This window comes from Papio anubis, chromosome 8 (genome assembly GCF_008728515.1).
Source record: "Papio anubis isolate 15944 chromosome 8, Panubis1.0, whole genome shotgun sequence".
NCBI classification, from domain to species: Eukaryota; Metazoa; Chordata; class Mammalia; order Primates; family Cercopithecidae; genus Papio; species Papio anubis.
In genome coordinates this window covers 128,470,107-128,477,595 of record NC_044983.1, presented here as the reverse complement: position 1 = coordinate 128,477,595, position 7,489 = coordinate 128,470,107, and positions in this window count along the sequence as shown.

Genomic DNA, 7,489 nt, shown 5'->3' with positions numbered 1-7,489 from the left:
GTCACTTGGCTGCTAGTTTGAGGACCCAGGCTTAGAGACTGACTCCTGACTGAATTTATGAATATTTCTACTTATGAGTCTGTATGTGCACAAAGACAGTAGGGAGGACCTCAGTATTGCTGCTTACGTGCTCCAAACTGCATAACCTGTCAGCACTCAGTTTCTCTTTCTGTTAAATGGGCACACGGTGCTCATCACCTGGGTGTGCAGCCTCTGTGTGAGCAATGACCTGTGCACCTCACCCACTGCTGGTTCCCTGGTGCCCAGCATGGTGCCTGGTATAGAGTCCTTGTGCCTCCCTTTTGGGTCCAGCAGATGCGGTGTTTGGGTTCTGCAGCAGACTTGGGTACTGCCTCACTGTGGATACCTGGGCTGGTCCCTTACCCTCTGGATCTGTTTCCTGTTCTGTAAACTGAGGGGTTGGGCAGACTCTCGAGACCTTCCGTGTCCGGCTTTCCCTGACTTTGCTGCAATCCTCAGGTGCCTTCCCTAAGTTGAGGGGAATCAGGGACAGCCTCTTATCTGACTGTGACCTTTGGCTGGAAGGCACCAAAGGTACCTGATCCATTTGCCTTTGCAGATTCCTGGGGCGTCTTTGGCTCTGCATGGGCAGCCTTTCCAGGGGAGTGCCAGGTCTGCCTTGTCCCCAGTCTGCACGCCTCTCCAGGACACAATGCTGCCTGTCTTTCCTTTTCCAGATCTGGGTTAGATAAATTGTCTGCTTTCTTCTCCTTTCTTCTTTTCTATGAGTTTCAACAAATTCTGCCCCAGACAAAGCTGCCGGGTCAGTGGCATTTGTCAACAAGCTGAGCTCAATGTGATCTTCCACAGGAACAACAGACGAGACTAGTTTCCAAAACAACTCACCCCACCCACGGGCTCACTCAGCAGATGTGGCAGGTTCCTGAGTATGAGGTATGTGGTGTGGGGAGTGGGGACTCAGGCTCAGGGCTGGGCACCTGGGGCTTGAAGAGAAGTTAGGCTTAAACTGAACTGAACTGACTCAACTGCTCAGTGCCTGGGTGCCTTTAAACAAGCTCCTTAATCTCCAAGTTTCTTTATCTATAAGTGAAAATTACTAATAATTAGCGAAAAGGGGCTTTTATGGAGATGAGAATAAAACATTTATAGAGTCTGGCACATGGAGACATGTTGGCTATTTTTAATACTGATTTATATTTGTGTGTGTGTGTGTTTTTAGGTACATCTGGAAGCACATGCATATGTATATATTTATATATATTAAAATAATATTTCTTTTATCAAAGAAACCTTCTCTTTTTTTTTTTTTTTTTTGAGGCAGAGTTTTGCCCTTGTTGCCCAGGCTGGAGCGCAGTGGCGCAGTCTTGGCTCACTACAACCTCTGCCTCCCCGGTTCAAGCAATTCTCCTGCCTCAGCCTCCCGAATAGCTGAGATTACAGTGCATGCCAACATGCCCAGCTAAGTTTTGTATTTTTTTTTTTAAATTTATTGATTATTATTATACTTTAAGCTGTAGGGTACATGTGCATAACGTGCAGGTTTGTTACATATGTATACTTGTGCCATGTTGGTGTGCTGCACCCATCAACTCGTCATTTACATCAGGTATAACTCCCAATGCAATCCCTCCCCCGTCCCCCCTCCCCATGATAGGCCCCGGTGTGTGATGTTCCCCTTCCTGAGTCCAAGTGATCTCATTGTTCAGTTCCCACCTATGAGTGAGAACATGCGGTGTTTGGTTTTCAGTTCTTGTGATAGTTTGCTAAGAATGATGGTTTCCAGCTGCATCCATGTCCCTACAAAGGACACAAACTCATCCTTTTTTATGGCTGCATAGTATTCCATGGTGTATATGTGCCACATTTTCTTAATCCAGTCTGTCACTGATGGACGTTTGGGTTGATTCCAAGTCTTTGCTATTGTGAATAGTGCTGCAATAAACATACGTGTGCATGTGTCTTTATAGCAGCATAATTTATAATCCTTTGGGTATATCCCCAGTAATGGGATGGCTGGGTCATATGGTACATCTAGTTCTAGATCCTTGAGGAATCGCCATACTGTTTTCCACAATGGTTGAACTAGTTTACAATCCCACCAACAGTGTAAAAGTGTTCCTATTTCTCCACATCCTCTCCAGCACCTGTTGTTTCCTGACTTTTTAATGATTGCCATTCTAACTGGTGTGAGATGGTATCTCATTGTGGTTTTGATTTGCATTTCTCTGATGGCCAGTGATGATGAGCATTTTTTCATGTGTTTGTTGGCTGTATGAATGTCTTCTTTTGAGAAATGTCTATTCATATCCTTTGCCCACTTTTTGATGGGGTTGTTTGTTTTTTTCTTGTAAATTTGTTTGAGTTCTTTGTAGGTTCTGGATATTAGCCCTTTGTCAGATGAGTAGATTGCAAAAATTTTCTCCCATTCTGTAGGTTGCCTGTTCACTCTGATGGTAGTTTCTTTTGCTGTGCAGAAGCTCTTTAGTTTAATTAGATCCCATTTGTCAATTTTGGCTTTTGCTGCCGTTGCTTTTGGTGTTTTAGACATGAAGTCTTTGCCCATGCCTATGTCCTGAATGGTACTACCTAGGTTTCCCTCTAGGATTTTTATGGTGTTAGGTCTAACATTTAAGTCTCTAATCCATCTTGAATTAATTTTCATATAAGGAGTAAGGAAAGGATCCAGTTTCAGCTTTCTACTTATGGCTAGCCAATTTTCCCAGCACCATTTATTAAATAGGGAATCCTTTCCCCATTTCTTGTTTCTCTCAGGTTTGTCAAAGATCAGATGGCTGTAGATGTGTGGTATTATTTCTGAGGACTCTGTTCTGTTCCATTGGTCTATATCTCTGTTTTGGTACCAGTACCATGCTGTTTTGGTTACTGTAGCCTTGTAGTATAGTTTGAAGTCAGGTAGCGTGATGCCTCCAGCTTTGTTCTTTTGACTTAGGATTGTCTTGGAGATGCGGGCTCTTTTTTGGTTCCATATGAACTTTAAAGCAGTTTTTTCCAATTCTGTGAAGAAACTCATTGGTAGCTTGATGGGGATGGCATTGAATCTGTAAATTACCTTGGGCAGTATGGCCATTTTCACGATATTGATTCTTCCTATCCATGAGCATGGTATGTTCTTCCATTTGTTTGTGTCCTCTTTTATTTCACTGAGCAGTGGTTTGTAGTTCTCCTTGAAGAGGTCCTTTACATCCCTTGTAAGTTGGATTCCTAGGTATTTTATTCTCTTTGAAGCAATTGTGAATGGAAGTTCATTCATGATTTGGCTCTCTGTTTGTCTGTTACTGGTGTATAAGAATGCTTGTGATTTTTGCACATTAATTTTGTATCCTGAGACTTTGCTGAAGTTGCTTATCAGCTTAAGGAGATTTTGGGCTGAGACAATGGGGTTTTCTAAATATACAATCATGTCATCTGCAAACAGGGACAATTTGACTTCTTCTTTTCCTAACTGAATACCCCTGATTTCTTTCTCTTGCCTAATTGCCCTAGCCAGAACTTCCAACACTATGTTGAATAGGAGCGGTGAGAGAGGGCATCCCTGTCTTGTGCCAGTTTTCAAAGGGAATTTTTCCAGTTTTTGCCCATTCAGTATGATATTGGCTGTGGGTTTGTCATAAATAGCTCTTATTATTTTGAGGTACGTTCCATCAATACCAAATTTATTGAGCGTTTTTAGCATGAAGGGCTGTTGAATTTTGTCAAAAGCCTTTTCTGCATCTATTGAGATAATCATGTGGTTCTTGTCTTTGGTTCTGTTTATATGCTGGATTATGTTTATTGATTTGCGAATGTTGAACCAGCCTTGCATCCCAGGGATGAAGCCCACTTGATCATGGTGGATAAGCTTTTTGATGTGTTGTTGAATCCGGTTTGCCAGTATTTTATTGAGGATTTTTGCATCGATGTTCATCAGGGATATTGGTCTAAAATTCTCTTTTTTTGTTGTGTCTCTGCCAGGCTTTGGTATCAGGATGATGTTGGCCTCATAAAATGAGTTAAGGAGGATTCCCTCTTTTTCTATTGATTGGAATAGTTTCAGAAGGAATGGTACCAACTCCTCCTTGTACCTCTGGTAGAATTCAGCTGTGAATCCATCTGGTCCTGGACTTTTTTTGGTTGGTAGGCTATTAATTATTGCCTCAATTTCAGAGCCTGCTATTGGTCTATTCAGGGATTCAACTTCTTCCTGGTTTAGTCTTGGAAGAGTGTAAGTGTCCAGGAAATTATCCATTTCTTCTAGGTTTTCCAGTTTATTTGCATAGAGGTGTTTATAGTATTCTCTGATGGTAGTTTGTATTTCTGTGGGGTCGGTGGTGATATCCCCTTTATCATTTTTAATTGCGTCGATTTGATTCTTCTCTCTTTTCTTCTTTATTAGTCTTGCTAGTGGTCTGTCAATTTTGTTGATCTTTTCAAAAAACCAACTCCTGGATTCATTGATTTTTTGGAGGGTTTTTTGTGTCTCTATCTCCTTCAGTTCTGCTCTGATCTTAGTTATTTCTTGCCTTCTGCTAGCTTTCGAATGTGTTTGCTCTTGCTTCTCTAGTTCTTTTAATTGCGATGTTAGAGTGTCAATTTTTGATCTTTCCTGCTTTCTCTTGTGGGCATTTAGTGCTATAAATTTCCCTCTGCACACTGCTTTAAATGTGTCCCAGAGATTCTGGTATGTTGTATCTTTGTTCTCATTGGTTTCAAAGAACATCTTTATTTCTGCCTTCATTTCGTTATGTACCCAGTAGTCATTCAGGAGCAGGTTGTTCAGTTTCCATGTAATTGAGCGGTTTTGATTGAGTTTCTTAGTCCTGAGTTCTAGTTTGATTGCACTGTGGTCTGAGAGACAGTTTGTTATAATTTCTGTTCTTGTACATTTGCTGAGGAGTGCTTTACTTCCAATTATATGGTCAATTTTGGAGTAAGTACGATGTGGTGCTGAGAAGAATGTATATTCTGTTGATTTGGGGTGGAGAGTTCTATAGATGTCTATTAGGTCTGCTTGCTGCAGAGATGAGTTCAATTCGTGGATATCCTTGTTAACTTTCTGTCTCGTTGATCTGTCTAATGTTGACAGTGGAGTGTTGAAGTCTCCCATTATTATTGTATGGGAGTCTAAGTCTCTTTGTAAGTCTCTAAGGACTTGCTTTATGAATCTGGGTGCTCCTGTATTGGGTGCATATATATTTAGGATAGTTAGCTCTTCCTGTTGAATTGATCCCTTTACCATTATGTAATGGCCTTCTTTGTCTCTTTTGATCTTTGATGGTTTAAAGTCTGTTTTATCAGAGACTAGTATTGCAACCCCTGCTTTTTTTTGTTCTCCATTTGCTTGGTAAATCTTCCTCCATCCCTTTATTTTGAGCCTATGTATGTCTCTGCATGTGAGATGGGTCTCCTGAATACAGCAGACTGATGGGTCTTGACTCTTTATCCAGTTTGCCAGTCTGTGTCTTTTAATTGGAGCATTTAGTCCATTTACATTTAAGGTTAAGATTGTTATGTGTGAACTTGATCCTGCCATTATGATATTAACTGGTTATTTTGCTCGTTAGTTGATGCAGTTTCTTCCTAGCCTCGATGGTCTTTACATTTTGGCATGTTTTTGCAATGGCTGGTACTGGTTGTTCCTTTCCATGTTGAGTGCTTCCTTCAGGGTCTCTTGTAAGGCAGGCCTAGTGGTGACAAAATCTCTAAGCATTTGCTTATCTGTAAAGGATTTTATTTCTCCTTCACTTATGAAACTTAGTTTGGCTGGATATGAAATTCTGGGTTTAAAATTCTTTTCTTTAAGAATGTTGAATATTGGCCCCCACTCTCTTCTGGCTTGGAGAGTTTCTGCCGAGAGATCTGCTGTGAGTCTGATGGGCTTCCCTTTGTGGGTAACCCGACCTTTCTCTCTGGCTGCCCTTAAGATTTTTTCCTTCATTTCAACTTTGGTGAATCTGGGAATTATGTGTCTTGGAGTTGCTCTTCTCGAGGAGTATCTTTGTGGCGTTCTCTGTATTTCCTGGATTTGAATGTTGGCCTGCCCTACTAGGTTGGGGAAGTTCTCCTGGATGATATCCTGAAGAGTGTTTTCCAACTTGGTTCCATTTTCCCCCTCACTTTCAGGCACCCCAATCAGACGTAGATTTGGTCTTTTTACATAATCCCATACTTCTTGCAGGCTTTGTTCATTTCTTTTTCTTCTTTTTTCTTTTGGTTTCTCTTCTCGCTTCATTTCATTCATTTGATCCTCAATCGCTGATACTCTTTCTTCCAGTTGATCAAGTCGGTTACTGAAGCTTGTGCATTTGTCACGTATTTCTCGTGTCATGGTTTTCATCTCTTTCATTTTGTTTAGGACCTTCTCTGCATTAATTACTCTAGCCATCAATTCTTCCACTTTTTTTTCAAGATTTTTAGTTTCTTTGCGCTGGGTACGTAATTCCTCCTTTAGCTCTGAGAAATTTGATGGACTGAAGCCTTCTTCTCTCATCTCGTCAAAGTCATTCTCCGTCCAGCTTTGATCTGTTGCTGGTGATGAGCTGTGCTCCTTTGCCGGGGGAGATGTGCTCTTATTTTTTGAATTTCCAGCTTTTCTGCCCTGCTTTTTCCCCATCTTTGTGGTTTTATCTGCCTCTGGTCTTTGATGATGGTGATGTACTGATGGGTTTTTGGTGTAGGTGACCTTCCTGTTTGATAGTTTTCCTTCTAACAGTCAGGACCCTCAGCTGTAGGTCTGTTGGAGATTGCTTGAGGTCCACTCCAGACCCTGTTTGCCTGGGTATCAGCAGCAGAGGCTGCAGAAGATAGAATATTTCTGAACAGCGAGTGTACCTGTCTGATTCTTGCTTTGGAAGCTTCCTCTCAGGGGTGTACTCCACCCTGTGAGGTGTGGGGTGTCAGACTGCCCCTAGTGGGGGATGTCTCCCAGTTAGGCTACTCAGGGGTCAGGGACCCACTTGAGCAGGCAGTCTGTCCCTTCTCAGATCTCAACCTCCGTGTTGGGAGATCCACTGCTCTCTTCAAAGCTGTCAGACAGAGTCGTTTGCGTCTGCAGAGGTTTCTGCTGCTTTTTTGTTGTTGTTGTTGTTGTGTAGCTGTGCCCTGTCCCCAGAGGTGGAGTCTACAGAGACAGGCAAGTTTCCTTGAGCTGCTGTGAGCTCCACCCAGTTGGAGCTTCCCAGCAGCTTTGTTTACCTACTTAAGCCTCAGCAATGGCGGGCGCCCCTCCCCCAGCCTTGCTGCTGCCTTGCCGGTAGATCGCAGACTGCTGTGCTAGCAATGAGGGAGGCTCCGTGGGCATGGGACCCTCCCGGCCAGGTGTGGGATATGATCTCCTGGTGTGCCTGTTTGCTTAAAGCGCAGTATTGGGGTGGGAGTTACCCGATTTTCCAGGTGTTGTGTGTCTCAGTTCCCCTGGCTAGGAAAAGGGATTCCCTTCCCCCTTGCGCTTCCCAGGTGAGGCGATGCCTCGCCCTGCTTCAGCTCTCGCTGGTCGCTGGTCGGGCTGCAG